The sequence below is a fragment of the Tursiops truncatus genome, chromosome 1 (assembly GCF_011762595.2).
Source record: "Tursiops truncatus isolate mTurTru1 chromosome 1, mTurTru1.mat.Y, whole genome shotgun sequence".
In the NCBI taxonomy this organism is placed as follows: Eukaryota; Metazoa; Chordata; class Mammalia; order Artiodactyla; family Delphinidae; genus Tursiops; species Tursiops truncatus.
In genome coordinates, this window is record NC_047034.1 from 147,883,161 (window position 1) to 147,905,224 (window position 22,064).

A 22,064-nucleotide genomic window follows, 5' to 3' on the forward strand; every position below is an offset into this window, starting at 1 on the left:
ATCCTTAGAAAAAGAAAGTCAGGTGAAATTCACCATAGCTCAAATTCCAGTTCCACATGTCCCTTCTCCCCATTTCCAGGCCCCACCCTAATCCAGGCCTCTATCATCTCTTGCCTAAATTATTCCACCTCCAGGCCATTCTCCAGTTTGGGCTTTCTAAAATGCAAGCCTGGGGGATTTTCCTGGCTGTCCAGTGGTTAAGACTCTGTGCTTCCACTGCAGGGGGTGCAGGTTCCATCCCTGGTTGGGAAACTAAGATCCCATGTGCCATGCAGTGTAGCCACTAAATAAATAAACAAACAAACAAACAAACAAAATGCAAGTCTGGCTAATAGAAGCGTGGTGGAAATCTAGATGCGACTCATGCCACTTTCCTTGCTGGGCATGTTTTCGGTTTTATTTCAAAAAAAGCACAAAGAGCAAATAAAATATTCTACAACCTGTACTTTCAGCAAAACTGAGAAAACCCTCAAATTCCAGATTATGTTTAAGTGTGAGGGATCATCCCAAACCAGCAGAACAGGTTCAGAAAGCCATAAAGGTAAGAAGAATGGAGGGTTCAGTTAGTCTTGGCTTTGGCAAAACTTAGAAACCATTCACAAATATTTACCTACGAAGAGGTTCTCACCTGAGTGGCAATGCTGTGGGCAGGTGTGAGATCAAGCATTGGAAGAGGTAAAGAAAAGAGGCAGACTTTTAAAAACACTTTTAAAAAGGGTGGGGGATTGTCTTGGAAGTCAAGGGAAAAAAGAAGAGATTGGTGGTAGAACTTCTTGAAACAGGACAGGATCCAAGAATCATATTTTTTAAAGTTGTCAATTACTGTAGCAGTAGAGAGAGAGTTCTTGAGCTGAGAAATTGGGAACACTACCCTATAATTTCCCATCTGAGAGGATCCAGAAAAGACCAATCCACTTAAATATGAAAAACAAAACATGAGTAAAATACAGTAGCTATAGAAGATACTAAAACATCAAAGATCCCACATGCCGCGGAGCAACTAAGCCCGTGCACCACAACTACTGAGCCTGCACTCTAGAGCCCACAAGCCACAACTACTGAGTCTGCGTGCCAGAACTACTGAAGCCCGTGAGCCTAGAGCCTGTGCTCCGCAGCAAGAGAAGCCACAGCAATGAGAAGCCCGTGCACTGCAATGAAGAGTAGCCCCTGCTCACCGCAACTAGAGACAGCACAGCAACAAACACCCTACGCAGCCAAAAATAAATAAATAGGTAAATAAATAAATAAATTTATTTTTAAAAAGATCAAGGAAAAATTTAACAACATTCAAACACAAATTTAAAAAAAAGAAAAGAAAGCAAAACTTAAGAAAGCAATGGCGGCTTTTACCAATTACAGGAACACCAAAGGGCAGAAATAGAGGAATTCAAAGAAGTTATGTCCAGACAATAGGCTATGAGTAATATTAGAGGGGAGGGAAGGGGGCAATAAGGGAAACTGTAGGGGCTTCTGCAGTGCTAACAATGCTTCAAAGGTCTTTACTTTGTAATAATCCATTGAGCTGTGTACTTATATTCACTTTTCTGTTTGAGGGCTATTTTTCATAATAAAGTGGTTTTAAAACAATACTGTGAGAAATCAGGATTTTCAGCATAAGTGAAATTATAAAAATCAGAAATAAAAATAATGCTATATTAAAAAAAATAATGCTATATTTAAATAGGAAATATTTTATACAAACACAAACCCCTCATGCTCAGATTTTGGCCTTTAATTCCATTCCTTACCTAAGAGGAAGAATCATCCTTGGAGTATTTCCTGACTCCAAGTCTGGAAGAAGGAATGAATAAGTGAGCTTGTGGTGCATCTTACTGTGCCAGAAAATAAGGGAACTTCCAAGATTATTAGGACTGTGTCAAAAGGACACAGGAAGTGACACCAGGGAATATGATAGAGTAGAAAGCACCAGGAATCCATGTCCCCACCAAGATAACAATTACACCTGCAGAATTTGCCTTTTGTAATTACTTTGGAACAATGGAGTCAATTAAATGCTTGTGACTTCCAAGGGAAGGCTTGGAAGGTAAACTGCAGTTAATTTCAGTCAGTTTCAGCTCTTAGGTAGGTAGTGGCTATCCCAAAACACCCCGGGTCCCATACCAGGAAGCTGTGCACACATTTCTGGACCTGTGGGAGCCAGAGTGGGCAATGAAAACCTTGTGCTCCAAATATTGAGTAATCTGTATTATCACTAATTGCTGCTTCTGATCATGATGAGCAGACAGAGGTGGGAAGCCATTGTCACAAACCTCTCCTCCAAATGACAGGACTTCCAGGGTATTTAAAAGGACTAGCACCTGTTTCTCTCTCTCTCTCTCTCTCTCTTTTTGGCTGTGCTGCATGGCATGTGGGATCTTAGTCCCCTGACTAGGGATGGAACCCATGCCCCCTGAAGTGGAAGCACGGAGTCTTAACCACTGGACTGCCATGGAGGTCTCTGGCGCCTGTTTCTTTCCCCCTTCATTTTTCCTTTTTCACCTTTTGGGAACCAGACATTTAAGAACTAGTATATTCAAAAGTAACCACATATACTAGAAAATTTGGAAAGTCACCACACATATCCAGGAAAAGATGCAGGCTCATAAAAGGTCTAAGAAAACCTTAAGTTTACCTCTCAAGCTGATGCTGGCACAGAGACAATACACATCAATTTAAATAAGCTATAAACAAACAAAAACAGCAAACCCTGAGGAAGAGGAAGAATTGGATTTCCAGAGTTTCTATATTATAAGATTCAAGTGTCCAGTTTTCAACAACAACAAAAAAAATCACAAGTCATAAAAAGACAGGAATGTATGGCCCATTCAAGGGGGGAAAAAAATAAACAGAAATGTCTAAGAAAGACCAAATGATGAACTTACTTCACAAAGAATTTAAAACAACTGTCTGTCTTAAAGATGCTCAAACAGCTAAAAGAAGATGTGGACAAAGTCACAAAAATGATGTATGAACAAAATGGAAATTTTGGTAAAGAGATAGAAAACCTAAAAAGAAACTAAAAAGAAATTCTGGGCACCCTGGTGGCACAGTGGTTAAGAATCTGCCTGCCAATGCAGGGGACACGGGTTCGAGTCCTGGTCTGGGAAGATCCCACATGCTGCGGAGCAGCTAAACCCGTGCGCCACAACTGCTGAGACTGCACTCTAGAGCCCACGAGCCACAACGACTGAGCCCACGTGCCACAACTACTGAAGCCTGTGCGCCTAGAGCCTGTGCTCCACAAGAAGAGAAGCCACTGCAATGAGAAGCCAGCACACCGCAAGGAAGAGTAGCCCCCACTTGCCACAACTAGAGAAAGCCCGCGTGCAGCAATGAAGACCCAATGCAGCCAAAAATAAATAAATAAATAAATTTATTTTTTAAAAAAAGAAATTCTGGAGCTGAAAAATATAATAACTAAAATGAAAAACTGACTAGAGGGATTCAAAAGCAGATTTGAGTAGACAGAAGAATCAGCTAATTTGAAGATAGGACAATTGAAGTTGTCAAGCTAAGGAACAAGAAGAAAAAAGATTGAAGAAAACTGAACAGAGTGCCTAAATGACCTGTGAGACAACTTCAAGCAGACCAACATATGCATTGTGGGAGTCCTAGAAGAGAGACAGAAAGGGTCAGAGATTGCTTGAAAAAATAGTGGGTGAAAACATCTCAAATGTGATGAAAGACATGAATATAGACCTCCAAGGAGCTCAATGAACTTCAAATAGAATAAAATCAAAGAAATCCACACTGAGACACATTATAATCAAAACTGTCCAAAGACAGAAAGAATCTTGAGAGCAGCAAGAAAGAAGTAACTCATCACATATATGGAATCCCAAATAAGATTACCAGCAGATTTCTCATCAGAAACCTTAGATGCCAAAAGGCGGTGGGCTGACATATTCAAAATGCTGAAAGAAACTGTCTAACCAAGAATCTTATATCTGGCAAAGCTGTCCTTCAAATATGAAGGAGAAATTAAGTCATTCCCAGATAAACAAACACTGGAGGAGTTTAATGTCATTAGACCTGAACTGCCCTGCAAGAAATGGTAATGGGGTCCTTCAGGTCAAAATGAAAGAACACTAGACATTAACTCAAAACTATCTGAAGAAATAAAGATTTCTAGTAAGGACAAATATATGGACAACTATAAAAACTGGTCTTATTGTACTTGATTTGTAACTCCACTTTTTGTTTTCTACATGATTTGAGAGACTAATGGTGGAATAAGAAATCAGTATATTGGTCTTTGCCTCAGTTCCTGACACAGAGCTCCTAAATCCCTTGGAATTTCCTGGATGATAAGAGCATCTTTTGTTCTAATGCGGTGACTCTTGGTAAGCTCCTGGATAGGGGCTGGTCACCAGAAAGACCAAGCCATGATTAGAAGCTTGGAATTTTTGGCCCTATCCCTCATTCTCCAGAGAGGGGAGAGGGGCTAGAAAATGAGTTAATACTTGATCATGTCTACATGATAAAGCCCCCATAAAAATCCCCAAAGTACAGAGTTCAGAGAGCTTCTTGGTTGTTGAACACATGGAGGTGCTAGGAGGGTGCTGTGCCCAGAGAAGGAATGGAAGCTCCGTGCCCCTTTCCCATACCTCACCCCCTATGTATCTGGCTGTTCAATTGTATTCTTTAAAATATCATTTGTAATAAATCAGCAATAGTAAGTAAACTTTTCCTGGGTTCTGTGAGCTACTCTAGAAAATTATCAAATCTGAGGAGGAGGTCATAGAAACTGGCCCTGATTTACAGCCAGTTGGCCAGAAGCCCAGGTGACAACCTGGACTTAGGACTGGCGTAGGGGGCAGTCTGTGGGATTAAGCCCTTAACCGTGGGATTGGGCACTAATTCCAAGCAGTTAGTGTCAGAGTTTCTTGGTGCAGAAAACCCACATATATGACGTCCTAAGTGTGTGAGTGTGAGAATGAAGGAAAACAGTTTTCTTAGACACTAATGCATTAAAAAAAATTATTAGTCTATATTTTTGGACACTCAATGCATAAAGATGTAACTTTGTGACATTAATAACTGAAATGGAGTGGGGACAGAACTGGATGGGGAATTTTTTTATCTTATTAAAGTGGTATAAATTCAAATTAGAATATTATAATTTGGCAATGTTAAATGTAATCCCCATAGTAAACACAAAGAAAATAGTTATAGAATATATACAAAAGGAAATGAGAAGGGAAATAAAGTTTCACTACAAAAAAAAATCAACTAAACACAAAAGATATAATACAGGAAACAAGGGACAAGAAAAGCTAAAAGCCATATTGAAAACAAAGAGCAAAATGACAGAAGTCTCTCCTTATCATTAATTACTTTAAATATAAATGGTTTAAACTCTCCAATCAAGACAGAGATTGGAAGAATGGAGTAAAAGAAACATTATCTAACTATATGTTGTTTACAAGAGATTACTTTAGATCCAGAGATAAAAATAAGCTGAAAGTGAAAAGATATTCCATGGAAATAGTAAACAAGAGTGGGCGTGGCTATAGTAGTGGCTATCAAACATAATAGACTTTAAATCAAAAAAGTTGCAAGAGACAAAGGATATTATATTTTAATAAAAGGTTCAATACAGCAAAAAGATAAACAATTATAAACATTTACATATAATAATAGACCATCAAAATATCTGAAGCCAAAACTGACAGAATTGAAGGGACAAATAAACAGTTCTAAGTAAGAGTTGGAGATGTCAATACCCCACTTTAAATAAAGACTAGAACAACCACGCAGAAGATAAGTAGGGAAACAGAGAACTTGAACAACACATAAACCAACTAGATATAACAAACATATACAGAACACTCTACTCAACAACAACAGGATACACATTCTTCTCAAGTGCACATGGTACATTCTTCTCCAGAATAGATCATACGTTAGGTCACAAATTAAGGCTTAAGAGATTTTGAAAGATAGTTAAAAATCAATAATGGCAGGAAAGCTGGAAAATCTCCAAATCTGTGGAATTAAACAACATACTCTTAAACAACCAATAGGTAAAAAAATAATAATAATAAAACAACCAATAGATCAAAAAAAGAAATCACAAGGGAAATTAGAAAATACTTGAGACAAATGAAAATGAAAACAACAGTAAAAAACTTATGAGGTACAGCAAAAGCAGGACTAAGAGGGAAGCTTTAACTGTAAATGCTTATAATTTAAAAAGATCTCTAACCAACAACCTAGATTTACACCTTAAGGAACTAGGAAAAAAAAAAAAAAAAACTAACCCAAAGTTAGCAGAAGGAAATATTAGAGAAATACTAATGAAACCAAAAGTTGGTTCTTTGGAAAGATTAACTAAATTGCCAAACCTTTAGCTAGACTGACCAAGAAAAAGAGGACTCAAATTACTAATAGCAGAAATGAAAGTGAAGACATTACTACCAATTCTATAGAAATGAAAAGAATTATAAGAGAGTACTATGAACAGTTGCATGCCAACAAATTGGATAACCTAAATGACATGGATAAAATCATTGAAAAACAGTTATCTACCAACACTGAATCATGAAAAAATAGAAAATCTGAATAGACCCACAACTAGTAAGGAGACTGAATCAGTAATCAAAAGCTTCCAGGACAGAGAAAGTTTGTTTACTTGATGGCTTCATGTTGAATCCTACTAAACTCTTAAAAGAAGAATGTCAATGCTTCTTGAATTCTAACAAAAAATAGAAGAGAAGGGAACACTCCCTAATCCATTCCATGAGCTGGGCATTGCCCTGATACCAAAGCCAGACAAAGACATCACAAGTAAAGAAAACTATAGACCAACATCTTTTATGAATACAGATACAAAAATCCTTAAAAAAAAAAAAAGTAGCAAACTAGATCCACCAGCATATTAAGCAGATTATACAACATGACCAAGTAGGATTTATCCCAGGAATGCAAGGCTGATTCAACATACAAAAATCAATCAATATAACATACTACATAAGAAAAATAAAGGTGAAAAAACACATCATCTCAATTGATGCACAAAAAAGCATTTGAAAAATCCAATATCTTTTCATGATTAAAAAAAAACCATAGGAATGGAAAGAAATTTCCAACATGATAAAAGACATTTATAAAAAACCCACTGCTAACATCACACTCAATGGTGAAAAACTGAATGCTTTTCCTCTAAGATCAGAAAAAAGACAAGGATGCCTGCCTCCACAACTTCTATTCACATTGCATTGGCAGTTCTAGCCAGAGCAACCAGGCAAGAAAAACAAGTACAAGGCATCCAAATTGGAAAAGAAGTAAAACTGTCTCTGTTCCCAGATGATACACTCATATGTAGAAAATCCTAAAGATTACATACACAGACCCACAGACCTGTTAGAACTAATAAACAAATTAAGCAAAGTAGCAGGATACAAATTCAAGACACAAAAATCCATTGTGTTTCTATACACTGCAATGAACAATCTAAAAAGGAAATTAGGAAAACAATTCAATTTACAATAGCATCAAAAAGAATCACTCAAAAATAACCAGAGTTTAACTGAAACTATATCACTGAAAACTATAAAACACTGCTGAAGGAAATTAAAGACATTTTAAAAAATGGGAAGAAATAATCTGCCCAAAGCAATATCCAGTTGCAATGCAATCCCTATCAAAATTCATTTTTTGCAAAACTAGAAAAATCCACCCTGAAATTCATATGGAATCCCAAATAGCCAAGAGCAGTCCTGAAAAGGGAGAACAAAATTGGAAAATTCACACTTCCTGATTCAAAACTTACTATAAGGCACAGGTAGCAAAAGAAAAAATAGACAAAATTGAGTTCATCGACATTTAAAACTTTTGTGCATCAAAAGACACTTCCGGGCTTCCCTGGTGGCGCAGTGGTTGGGAGTCCGCCTGCAGATGCAGGGGACGCGGGTTCGTGCCCCGGTCGGGGAAGGTCCCACATGCCGCGGAGCGGCTGGGCCCGTGAGCCATGGCCGCTGAGCCTGCGCTCCGCAGCGGGAGGGGCCACGGCGGTGAGAGGCCCGCGTACCGCCAAAAAAAAAAAGACACTACCAACAGAGTGTAAAGGCAACCCACAGAATGGGAGAAAACATTTGCAAATCGCATATCTGGTAAGGGATTAATATCTAAACTATATAAAGAACTCCTAAAAATTACCATAAAAACCCAATTCAAAAATGGGCAAAGGACTTAAATAGACTTTTCTCCAAAGACATAGATGCTCCAACATCATTAACCATTAGGGAAAGGCAAATCAAAACCACAATGAAATATCACTTCACACCCACTAAAATGATTATTATCTTTTAAAAAAGTGTTGGCAAGATGTGGAGAAATTGGAACCCTTGCACTGCTGGTGGGAATGTTAAAATGGTGTGCTGCTATAGAAACAGAGTGGTGCTGCCTCAACAGATTAAAATAGAATTACTATATGCCCAGCAATCCCACTTCTGGGTATATATCTACAAGGACTGAAAGCAGGGACTGGAAGAGACATTTGTACACCCATGTTCAGAGCAGCATTATTCACAATAGCCAAAATGTGGAAGCAACCCAAGTGTCCATCAACAGATAAACAAAATCTGTTATATACCTGCAGTAGAATATCATTCAGCCTTAAAATGGAAGGAAATTCTGACACATGCTTCAACATTAAGACATTAAGCCAAGTGAAGTAAGCCGGTCAAAATAAACAAATAATGTATGATTCTATTTATGAGGTACTTAAGGAAGTCAAATTCAAGGAGACAGAATGTAGGACGGTGATAGCCAGGGACTGGGTGGAGGGTGGGCAGAGGGAAAACTGAGAAGTTACTATTTTAATGATTACGGAAATTTCAGTTTGATGAGAAAAGTTCTGGAGATGGGTGGTGGCAATGGTTGCACAATAATGTGAATGTGTTTAATGCTACTGAACTATACACTTAAACATAGCTATACTGATATTTTTATGTTATACAGATTTTACCACAATTTTTTAAATGTTTAAAAAGGGGCACAGAGGGACTTCCTTGGTGGTCCACTGGTAAAGAATCCGCCTTACAGTGCAGGGGATGTGGGTTCGATCCCTGGTCAGGGAACTAAGATCCCACATGCTGCGGGGCAACTAAGCCAGTGCGCCACAACTACTGAGCTTGCGCTCTAGAGCCCATGCTCCCCAACAAGAGAAGCCACCGCAATGAGAAGCCTGCACACCGCAACGAAGAGTAGCCCCCCCTTGCCGCAACTAGAGAAAGCCGGCGCACAGCAACGAAGACCCAACGCAGCCAAAAATAAAAATAAATTAATTTTTTAAAAAACCCAAAAAACCATAGTCCATTTTATTCGCCACTATATGCTCACTAACTAGCATAAACTAGGCACACAATAGGTACCAGATAACTGTCTGTTGGATGGGTATTTCTGGGGGAACTCAGCCGCTTTTCCCTCCCTTTTACTTTCCTGATTCTTCACAGGCAAACTTCTTTGGAGATGTCTAAACACATCTTTACCACTATCTCGCCTCCAAGTTCAGTCTGGCCCCCATCTCTCCACAGAAACAGCTTTCATAAAAGTCACCGATGATCTCCGTGTTATTAAGTCCAAACACATGTCAGATTCCTCCCTGCTGGACCTCTCATGAGTTTCTGAGACTACTGGCCATTGTTCTTTTTTTTTTTTTTTTTAATTTTTATTGGAGTATAGTTGATTTACAATGTTGTGTCAGTTTCTGCTGTACAGCAAAGTGAATCTGTTATACATATACATATATCCACTCTTTTTTAGATTCTTTTCCCATATAGTGGCCATTGTTCTTCAAATGTTTCCTTCCCTTGGCCTCCGGAACACATTGACACACTACCTTGGTTTTTCTCCTTCCTTTCTCTCTGGGCTTCCTCCTTCTCAGTCCCCTTTGCATTAAGCTACTCTCGGGGCAATCTTTCTCATGTTAATGAATCCATTTCTGTTTATAGTCAATTATTCTTAAATCAATAGCTCCAGGGCAGACCTTTTCCGAATCTTCAAGCTGCCTGGTGCTCAGTCCATTTGGATAGCCCAAAGGCACTTCATCCCACTACGTCCAAAACTCTTGATCATCTTTACTCACACACCCACCCCTCAACCTACCCCCAGGGGAAAAAACTGTTAATCCTCTTCCTTCTCATCCTTTGCTCTCAGAAAATGTCACCACTATTCTTATCCAGTTTTGTAAGCCAGAAATCTGGTCAATTGTTCTGGATGCCTCCTCCACAACCTAGATCCAAGTCATTACCAATTCTTGTGGTGTCTGCGTCCAACACCTCTCCAAGATCCATTCCGTTTTCTCCATCTCTCTAGTTAGGCCACCATTTTGATTGGATTATCATGATACCTTCCTAATTATTGCCTTGACTTCTGCCCATTCCCCCCCCCCACCCCCGGGGCACTCTTTTTAAAATACAAATCTAATTGTGATCGATCGTGCTTAAACTCATCAATGGCTCCCCCCTGCTCTCGGAATAACCAACTCAAGCCCCGCATGACTTAGGTGGTGCTGGGGTCCCTGCCTCCCCTCCCCTTGACCACTCTCCCATCAATCTCTTGGTCTTGGTCTCACAGTCCATCTTTCATTACCTCCAAAGTGGAGGCATTCTGTCTCTGGTCTGAGGATCTGCTAACCCTTCACCTAACCAGTTGTCTCTGGTCCCAGACAGAATCCTCAGCTGTCTTCTCCACCTCCTAAATCAGATCAAACACCTCTACTATTCATTTCTGTGGACCCTGTATTTCTTCTTTACAGTAATTTATATACTTCCGATCATCTAGCTACTTATTAATAACATGGCGAACTATCTTATGGTAAACTCACAATTGTATTCCCAGGGTCTGTCAAAGGCCTGCCAATTAGTAATTTTTTCCTCCCTGTCTGCTTCCCTCTGACTTTCTAACTTTGTCTTCTTTCCTGAGTACTCAAAAGTCTCTATCAGAAGTTATCCGGAATTTCTTTACCCCCAGCACCCAATGCTAAGAATATTAACTGAATAAACGACACGTGATTTAGGTTCTTGATCTTCCATCCCTTCCCTTCCCAACCTGTCCCTCGGACCCCTAATCCTCCAGATTGCTACTTCCCTCCACTCCCCCAGCTTCCATGCCCTCAGCCCCCACGCGGGGCCCTGGGGCTGACGCCCTGACTCACCTCTGTGAACTGGTGCGGAGCCCCATGCCACTGGCTTAGGTCCTCGGCTCCCTGCTCCATCTTAAGCTGGGATCTGTTGCACATCGAGCCTGCGCGAGGGTCCAGACCCACACCTGAACGGAGCTCTGACTCGCCGAGCGTCGCAGTCTGGTGTCGCGGCACCACCACGCCACAATCACCGCTCTCAGCTTCTACTTCTCACAGAGCAGCGGGGGGCGGAGCCAAGGGCCGCACCCACCGACCCACCCAGCAGCCGCTGCCCCACCCTGCGGGGCTCCAGCCTCGCGCTGATCCTGCCCAAACGCAGCAGGGTCATTAATAGGGGACCTCAAGACTTTCATCACTTATTGTGTCTCACGTCTTCGCCACCCTACCTACCCCATCCACCCTTCAGTCTGAACATCTTTATTTGGCCCAAGTGAGGGTGGAGAACACCGAGGTTTCAGACTTTGGCCAGCCGTTGTTGACCTCCGAGTGGAGGAACAAGGGAAAGAGGATGGAGAGAACAGAAGATCGGGGTGCAGGGCCTCTGCAGACAGGAGAGCTTCCAACACCACCCCACCAGGTCGGGGCTCTTGCCATAAGCTGGATCTCCTCCACTATAGGCCACGTACCATGTCCTTGTGTGTACAAACCGGAGACTGGGAGCTCCGGGGAACAAAGTCTTTTTTCAAGGATACTTTGGGAGTTCCTACTGTGCGTTAGGCACTATTTTTTGGAATTAGAGATACACTGGCAAATAAGACAGAACAAGGTTCTTTCGCTCAGGGAATTTTCATCCTAAATGGGCAGACAAGAAATGAATATAATAATAGTTAACATAAATTTAGATGGTGGTGAGTACTGAGGAGAAAACAAAACAGGACACAGCTCACCTGAGAACCAAGTGCCTGAAATGAACCGGCCATAGGAAGATTGGAGGGATCTGGGGCAAGAAAGAGCTTGGCAGGCCAGAGGGGAAATGGGAGAGCCAGGTGACCTCAGTGATGTGAGTATAGGGAGAGAGTGGAATGACGTGAGAGCAGAGATGGGCAGGGTCTTGGAGACCATGGAAAGTAGTTTGGATTTTATTCTAAGTGTGATGGGAAGCCACTGAAGGATTTTAAGCAGGAAATAGATATGATCTAAGTTTTTAAGATAATCATCTGACAGGGACCTACTGTATAGCACATGGAACTATACTCAATATCTTGTAAAAACCTGGAATGGAAAAGAATCTGAAAAAGAATCGGAATCTCTTTGCTGTACACTTGAAACTAATACAACATTGTAAATTAACTATACCTCAATAAAAAGAAAATAATCATTCTGATCCTTTGAGGCTTATGGACAAGATGGCAGCAGGGACACCAGTTTGAAAGCTAAAGGAAGTCTCCAAGAAAGAGAAGTCAGTGTTTGGTGCGGGGTGGGGGGTGGTCATTAGAGAGTATTTTAGAATTTAAAAAGTCAGGACTTGGTAATGGATTGGAATGGTAAAGGGCTGGGAGGAAAAGAGGAATCAAAGATGACACCTAGATTATTGGGAGAGCAACCAAGAGATGACTGCACAATTTAGTAACATGGAAAGGTGGAAATCTGAGAAAATTTAGAGGCAGCTGAAACAAGAATTCCATTTTAGACATGTTGATATTGAGATGGCTATTAAATATGCTCAGGGAGAGGTCAAGGATGTAAATGTAAATTTAGGTGTTGTCAGCATAGAGATGGTGGTTTTAAGTCCATAAGAGTGAATGATATCAACTAGGGAGATAGAGAAAAACTGAGGACAGAACCCAAGTTCCCTCTACATTTAAGATCAGGTAGAACAGTGAGGTCATCCAAAGACACTGAGGAGTAGCAGCCAGAAAAGTAGAGGAAAGGTCAGGAAATTATATTTCAAGAAGCCAAGAGAGGGAATTCCCTGGCAGTCCAGTGATTAGGACTCCACGCTTCCATTGCAGGGGGCCCAGGTTCGATCCCTGATCAGGGAACTGGGATCCTGCAAGCCACACGGCATGGCCAAAACAAAACAAAAAAGCCAAGAGAAGCACATATTTAAAAGGGGGAATGTTCGACTGCACCAAATGTTGCTGAGTTAAGAAACAGGTAAGTGCCTATTGGATTTGACAAGGTGGAGGTCCTTAGTGACGTTGACAAAAGCAGTTATAGAGGAGCTAGAAGCCCGATTGGAGTGGGTGAGAAGGGAACAGGCACTGATGAGGTAGAGACACTGAGACACTGCCTGGTAAACAACTTTTCTGAAGGAGTTTGAAACTGACATTGAAGCAGAGAGAGGGTTAAATTATAGAAGCAACTATGATAAGTGAAGAAAAGACAGAACACGATACAAATAGACAAGAGAGCTTTTGGTGAGAGCAGGGACTTTTGCTCTATGGTAACAGGTGAGATAACAAGAGTCTTAAGAATCTTAGTGTCTCCAGGTACTAGCATGGGGTGGGGCTGAGAACAGGCCCTTGAGAAATAGTGGCAATGCTTCTATGACTAACACCAGCTCAGGTATCAGCTCCAGTATCACCTCTTCCTGGGCCATCTCTGACCCCCGTTTGTTAATTTTTTTTTTTTTTTAGGCCGAACCTCACAGCACGTGGGATCTTAGTTCCCCGACCAGGTATCGAATCCATGCCCCCTGCATTGGAAACATGGAGTCTTAACCACTGGACCACCAGGAAAGTCCCTCTGACTCCCATTTGATGCCTCTTCCAGTTACCATACACCTAGCGTTTCTTCCAACATGAAACTTAGAAAATATTTGTGAAATGAATCGTATTTGACATATTAGATCAGTTTTTAACACCTTATTCCTCTATAGGATAAAATTATTTCACAAATCACATTTCATATTAATTAATTTCATAACACTCTGGTTTTGAGATTTGGGGATCACTGATTTAATCTTCCTGATACTCATTTCCTTTATTAGCAACCAGAACCTAAGAGGATTAGCTTTGTGATTTATGAACAACCCATTAACATCTTTATTTCATCAAATTCCCCAGGGCAAGGCACAAAAACACAGAACCAGCCCCACCCTTCAGCCTTTTAATTTAGAGCCTTATTTTTGTTGTGGACATCTGGAACACCAGAGACTGGAGGGGAAGAGAAGCTTACTCTGGGGTCCTGCCTCCTGCCCCAGCATAAAACTACACCCCATTGTCTGCTGACTGTCCTAGAGAAACATGCCTCAGGCCTGGGAATGACTCAGGGACAGGCGTGTCCCCCTGTTTTCCCTGTCACACACACCCCCACAGAGCCCGAGTCATTCTGGACACCAGTCTTGGCTCCACCCACTCTACCCCGCCATCCAAGAGAGCTCTGATTCCTGTGAATATTCCTCACACACAAAAAAGCAGTGGTACCAAGCACCAGGCATTGTTACATTTTCATCCTTCTCTTCTTTCATCATTCAAAGAGAGGATTATCACATCCATTTATGCATGCTGAGGCTCAGAGAAAAGCAGTCAGTCCATCAAATCATAGGAAAGGTAATTCTGCAAGGCGTACGCTACTTAATGTCTCCAGAACTTTTCTCTGCCAGAAGTATCCTTCCCGCTCGTCATTAGAGCATCCGCAAGCTGACTAGCTCCTACCTGTCTTGCACCTCCTATAAGGTAGACTTCCCTGACACTCAGGCTGGGTTAGGTGCCTCCTCTGTGCTCCCACTGCCTTGGGTTACCCACATCTTGGCACAAATAGCTAATTGCTTTTGTTGTTGATCATGTGGTTAGGTTTTACTTGCTTAAGAGTCTTCCTTTTCTTCCTTCCTCCCTCCCACTCTGAGGCCCACATATACATACCCCGTTCTGTGTTTACCTCTCTCTCCTCTATGCTACTCCGGGTGTGGTCCATGGATGACACCAGTTTGCAGACTTAACCAGTCTGCAATGAGATAGGTACAGAAATCGAGAGAAACATTTATAAACTTTTATAGTAACTTGGCAAGTAATTTTTGTTTATTGAATCTAATAATGAAAAACTGGGACTTGTATTTTGTCTGTCCTTTTTCTCATTTTATTTTTCTACTAATTGATTTTCATTGTATTTTACAAAAGAATCCATTCTTGACTGATTGGAAAAAGAAAAGAAATGGTCCTTCACTAAGATAGTTTGAGAAACACTGGTTTATTTTTGTTTCCCAGAACCCAGGACAGGTTCTGGCATAAAAAGACATTGAATAAATGCAAAAATGAATAAAAAGTGAATGCAGTTGACAAATGTGTCTATCCTAAGGTAATAGAATAGACAGAACTTAGTGCTGCATTGGATTGATGCTGGGGAAGAGAAGTGAGTCAAAGGAAACTCCCAGGTGTTTACCTTGAGTTCTAGGAGGTTGCTGATGCCATTCCCTAAGGGAACGTTGGAAGAAGAGCAGATTCAGGGCATGTTTACAGGTGATGAATTCATTTTTTAAACAGGTTGACTTTGACGTTACCTATGAGATAGCCAAATGGGGATATTCAGGAAGCAGTTAGATACATGTGTTAGAAGCTTGGGAAGCAAAGTCTAGGCTGGAGGTGTAGATTTCAGAGTTGAAGCCATTAGTATGTATGAGATCACCCGGGATAGATTAGACTTCATACTTTTCTGCTGCCTCAACAGCCCCACAGTCTGTGAGCCCCCTGCCCAGGAGACCAAGTGCACCAGTGTGAGAAGGCTGGTCCCTGCCACAAGTTTCCCTTCTTGTCCAGCCCTGACTGTGACCCAGCGACATTCAAACACACCAATGAAATCCCATCACCCCTTTTGCTGTGTACTTCACTTTATGACACTCATAAAGGCACTTGCCCACCGTCTTCAGTCTCTCTCAGCTCCCCACCCGCTTGGTTGAGCCAGCTCCCTTCGCGATCCTCCCACATAGCCCCTTGTGTGGCATGCCTGCCTCCCTCTTCTACAGCCTGTGAGTATGATAAGTCTCTTTCACTTTCATATGCCTCTCTGTGGTGTTATTCCATATCCATGCTGATCATTAAAAAAAAAAAAAACATTTTAAGAACATAATTATTTCCTACTACCTACTTACTAATCAATCCCATTCTGCTCTTAATCCGCACAGCATTCTAACAGATACCGCTGAGGCTGATGGTGGGGTGAGGAAGATGACCAGAAATGACAAGTCTGGGAAACAGGAAAGCACTGGGCAGAATTAGAAAACGTTAGAGAGCTGGAGAAGTCAGTAGTGAACTTGAAAGGTTGTCTGGGAGTTAAGATGAGGCTAGAACAGAAAGTCAGAGCCAGATTTTGAAGGTTATAGGCTGGGACTTCATTATAAGTTACAGATAGATGCAACAGATAGATGCTTTCTGTTTCCTGACAGGGTAAAGAAAATAAGGACAAAGGTACCAGGATTGCACCAGTTTATAACAGTAAAAGAAATTTGGAAACAACCTAAATATCTACCGATAGGAGAATACATACCTTGGTTACAGTCAAACAATGGAATTCTATCTTCGGTTAGAATGAATAAATAAGAATGCCATGTATCATTATAAATCTCAAAAATGCAATCTGATAAATGTAATGTAGTATCCTGGGTTGGATCCTAGAGCAGGAAAAGGACATTAATGGAAAAACTGGTGAAATCTGAATAAACTCTGTAGTTTAGTTAGCTGTATTGTACCTGTATTTGTTTCTTGGTTTTGACAAATGTCCCACAGTTATGTCTGACATTAACATTATGGGAAGCTGAGTGAAGGGTAATTCTCTGTACTACCTTTGCAGCTCTTCTGTAAATCTAAAATGATTCCCAAATAGCATTTATTTATAAAAATGTAAGCTCATAGAAAAAAAGGAATCATGCAATATGATAACTTTTATAAATAGCTTTAAAACTTACAAAATAATACCAAATATTATTTATGGATATATACATACATAATAAAGATTTTAAAAATTCATGAGAATGATCAAAACCAAATTTAAGACAGTGGTTTCAAGGGGCGGGAGGGAGGAAAGGAAAGAAGCAGATCCTAGAGGAGTAGTTAAGGAGTTTTAAACATATCTGTACTGTTTCTTTCTCTTTAAAGGAATCTGGGGCAAATGTTGTAAATGCTAAGATCTGACAAACCTGGGGTATGTTTAAATTTTTTTCCAGGAAAGAAAAAAACTATAAGCGTTTTCTGAATTGTCAAATTATATAACTATAGAGAAGATCTTAATTCCTCAGTAATGTCATCTCAACCCTCAGAACCAGGCTCACACTAACTCTGTCGAAGTAGAATTTTTTAAAGCTTAACTCAGAAAGTTGGGAAAGCTGATTCAAAGGGCATTTAAAGAACAGAGATTTACATAATTACATGGGAAAGGAATGCTTAAATAAGTTTGCTGAATTAAAGGCTTATGGACTGAATGTTTGTGTTCCCCAAAATTCATATGTTGAAACGTGATGGTAATAGGAAATAATCAGATAACAAGACTGGAACCCTCATGAAGGGGACTAGTGCCATTATGAAAGGGACCCCAAAGAGCTCTCTCGCTCTCTTTCTGCCACGTAAGGATATAATGAGAAGATGGCAGTCTGCAACACAGAAGAGGGCTCTCAACAGAACCTGACCATGCTGGCATCCGCATCTTGGACTTCCAACCTTCAAAACTGTGAAAAATAAGTTTTTATTGTTCATAAGTCACCCAGTCTATGGTACTTTGTTATAGCAGCCTGAACTGACTAAGACAAAATGAAACTAGTTAGTGTACTACAAGGCAGTAAAACTATAAGCTTTGGAGTTATCTTCTCTACTGGATAGATATCATTTAGATCTTTACTAGGCAAAAATCTCCAAGTCAACATGTAGCTTCAGAGAATCTAGGCCCTAATTAGTAGCAATAGCAAATCAAACAAAGGTACCCACCCTAGAGAATCAAATAATAAATGAGCCTATTGGACCATACTCCACTACAACACTGAAAGGATTCAAGAGAGTGATGTCATCACCATGGCAGAATAAGAGCTTTCTACCATCTTCCTCCCAAAGAGCACCAGTTTAGGTAATTTTGAGATCAGACAAATTAAAGAACGCAAGAGGAACAATTTCACTTTACCTGAATCACCCCTCCCCCAAGAAGGCACAGCTCAGTGCCAAGAGAGACTGATTTGGCCCATGATTTCTCCCATGGGGGAAAATGAGCTTGTGAATGAGTGCCCAGCATCCCCAGTTGTGCATTCCACTGCCAAAGACTCCCGCTTCTTTGTTGCCCCATCCGGAATACTGAGGTGTGCTGCACAAAAGGAAGATGGGGAGCAGCAGATAGAGCACAAAGAGGGCATCAAAGGAACATAGAGGAGAGAGAGGTAAACACAGAACGGGGTATATGTGGGCCTCAGAGTGGGAGGGAGGAAGGAAGAAAAGGAAGACTCTTAAGCAAGTAAAACCTAACCACATGATCAACAACAAAAGCAATTAGCTATTTGTGCCAAGATGTGGGTAACCCAAGGCAGTGGGAGCACAGAGGAGGCACCTAACCCAGCCTGAGTATCAGGGAAGTCTACCTTATAGGAGGTGCAAGACAGGTAGGAGCCCGTCAGCTTGCGGATGCTCTAATGACTAGCGGGAAGGATCCTCCTGGCAGAGAAAAGTTCTGGAGACATTAAGTAGCGTACAGCTTGCAGAATTACCTTTCCTATGATTTGATGGACTGACTGCTTTTCTTGCCAAATTAGATACTACTAACTGTGTCACAAACTCCATCAGGAAGGCTGCCCGTGAGCCACTGGAGATGCCTCACCTGCAAATCCCCCCAACTGGCTCACAGCTCCCCTAGCACTCCACATGCCTCACCCACACACACCCCCACCTCATGACTGGCTTTCTGTGCTCGCAGTGGTGGCAAGAGTGAGTTTTTGCAGATGGTTAGTGAGCACACAGGAAAAACCAGCCCAACTCTGCAGGCCTGGGAGAAATCATAGACTTGAGCATTCAGTACCATTACAGGGAAAGAAAAAGGGAGGCTTTCAGCACTCGGTCTGGCTTTGCAGGATCAAGAGAAAGCATGCAATCTTAACTCTGCCACAGCAGGGAACAAGTGTGGAGCAGCATACCCTTAGGAAAGGTCCAAGAGAGCCTCAGAAGCCCTAGCAAGGGTGACAGAAAGTATTTCTCTCCTAAAGCCAGTCAATAAAGAATGAAAAAAGTGATTGCTACTTCAAATGAGACGATAGAAATGCAAGACTTCAAGGTACATGAAAAATCAAGGAAACATGACACCACCAAAGGAACAAAATAATTTTTCAGTAACCAACTCCAAAGAAATGGAAATCTGAAATTTTCCCAATAAGGAATTCAAAATAGCTGTTTTAAGGAAGTTCAGTGAACTAAAAGAAAACACACAAAAAAAGGCAATTCAATATAATCAGAAAAACAATACATGAACAAAATCAGTTCAATAGAGAGACAGGAATTAAAAAAGAAAAACCAAACAGAAATTCTGGAGCTAAGGAATACAAGGAGTGAAGTGGAAAATGCAATAGAGAGCATAAACAGCAGACTGGATAAAGCAAAAGAAAGAACCCGTAAAGTAGAGGACAGGACCTTTGAAATTAACCAATCTGAGGAGAACAAAGAACATTCTTGACCATTCTTACTAAATGAAACACAGTGAAGAAAGCCTACATGAATTTTAAGACACTAGCAAGCAAACAATATTTGCATTATGAGCGTCCCAGAAAGAGAAGAGGGAGAGAAAAGGGCTGAAAGCTTATTTAAAGAAATAAGAGCTGAAAATTTTCCAAATCTGGGAGGAGATATGGACATCCAAATACATGAAGCTCATAGGTCTCCATACAGATTCAACCCAAGGAAGACTTCACTGAGACACATTATAATAAAACTGTCAAACAACAAAAACAAAGATACAGTTCTGAAAGCAGAAAATAATTTTTTTAAACTCATCTCATTGAATGGATAAAGAAGATGTAGCACATATATACAGCAGAATATTACTAAGCCATAAAAAGAAATGAAATTGAGTTATTTGTAGTGAAGTGGGTGGACCTAGAGTCTGTCACACAGAGTGAAGTAAGTCAGAAAGAGAAAAACAAATACCGTATGCTAACACATATATATGGAATCCAAAAAAAAAAAAAAAAAAAAAAAGGTTCTGATCAACCTAGGGGCAGGACAGGAATAAAGACACAGATGTAGAGAAAGGACTTGAGGACACGGGGAGGGGAAGGGTAAGCTGGGACAAAGTGAGAGAGTAGCATTGACATATATACACTACCAAATGTAAAATAGATAGCTAGTAGGAAGCAGCTGTATAACACTGAGATCAGTTCAGTGCTTTGTGACCACCTAGAGGGGTGGGATAGGGAGGGTGGAAGGATGCAAGCGGGGAGGATATGGGGATATATGTATACATATAGCTGATTCACTTTGTTATACAGCAGAAACTAACACAACATTGTAAAGCAATTATACCCCAATAAAAATGTTTTAAAAAGTCTCATTTCATGCAAGAGAACCCCCATAAAGCTATCTGAATTTCTCAGCAGAAATTTTGCAAGCAAGGAGAGAGTGGAATGATATATACAAAGTGCTAAAAGAAAAAAACTGCCCACCAAGAATATTTTAGCTGGCAAATGTGTCCTTTAGAAATGAAGGGGAGATAATGACTTTCTCAGACAAACAACAGCTGAGGGAGTTCATCACCATTAGACCTACTTGTTCTAAGAACTAGGAGTTCTTCAAGCTGGAATGAAAGGACATAAATTAATAACATGAAAACATCTAAAAGTATAAAACTCACAGATAAAGGTAAATAGATAGTCAAATTCAGAATACTACTCTGTAATGTGGTGGTGTGTTAACCACTTAACTCTAGTATAAAGGTTAAAGGACAGAAGTATTCAATATAACTATACCTACAATAATTTTTAACAAATACACAATATAAAAAGATGTAAATTGTGACCTCAAAACCATAAAATGGAGGGGGAGCAGTAAACGAGTAGACGTTTTTGCAATCACAGTTATCTGCTTAAATAAAACTGATATAACTATATGAAGTTTTATGTAAGCCTCACGGTAACCACAAAGCAAAAACCTAAATAGATACACAAAAGATAAAAGAAAGGAATCAAGGCATATCACTATGGAAAATCATCAAACCACAAAGGAAGACAACAGGAGAGAAAGCAAGGAAAAATGGAACTATAAAACAGCCAGAAACAATTAACAACATGGCAATAGTAAGTCCTTACCTATCAATAATTACTTTAAATGTAAGTGTATTAAATTCTCCAAGCAAAAGACAGAGAGTGGCTGAATGGATTAAAAAAAACAACAAAAAACAATACCCAAGTATATGCTGCCTGAAAGAGACTCACTTCATCTTTAAGGACACACATAGGCTGAAAGTAAAAAGATAAAAAAAATACATTCCATGCAAATGGAAACCAAAAGAGAAACAAGGTAGCTATACTATATCATAAAATTAGACTGTCAAAAACTTTTACAAGAGGGAATTCCCTGGCAGTCCAGTGGTTAGGATGTCACACTTTCATTGATGAGGGTGTGGGTTCAATCCTGGTTGGGGAACTAAGATCCTGTAAGCTGTGCAGTGTGGCCAAAAACAACAACAACAAAAACTGTTACAAGAGACAAAGTCATTATATAATGATAAAATGATCAGTTAATCAGGAGGATAAAACAATTGTAAATAAATGCACCCAATAAGAGTACCTAAATATATTAGGCAAATATTAACAGATATGAAGGGAGAAATACGCTACAATACAATAATAGTAGGAGGCAGTTCCCCATTTTCATCAATGGATAGATCACCAGACAGAAAATCAATATGGAAACATTGGACTTGAACTACACTTTAGAACACAAAAAACTAATAGACAGATATAGAACACTGCATGCAACAGAACAGAATATACATTCTTCTCAAGCACACATGGAACCTT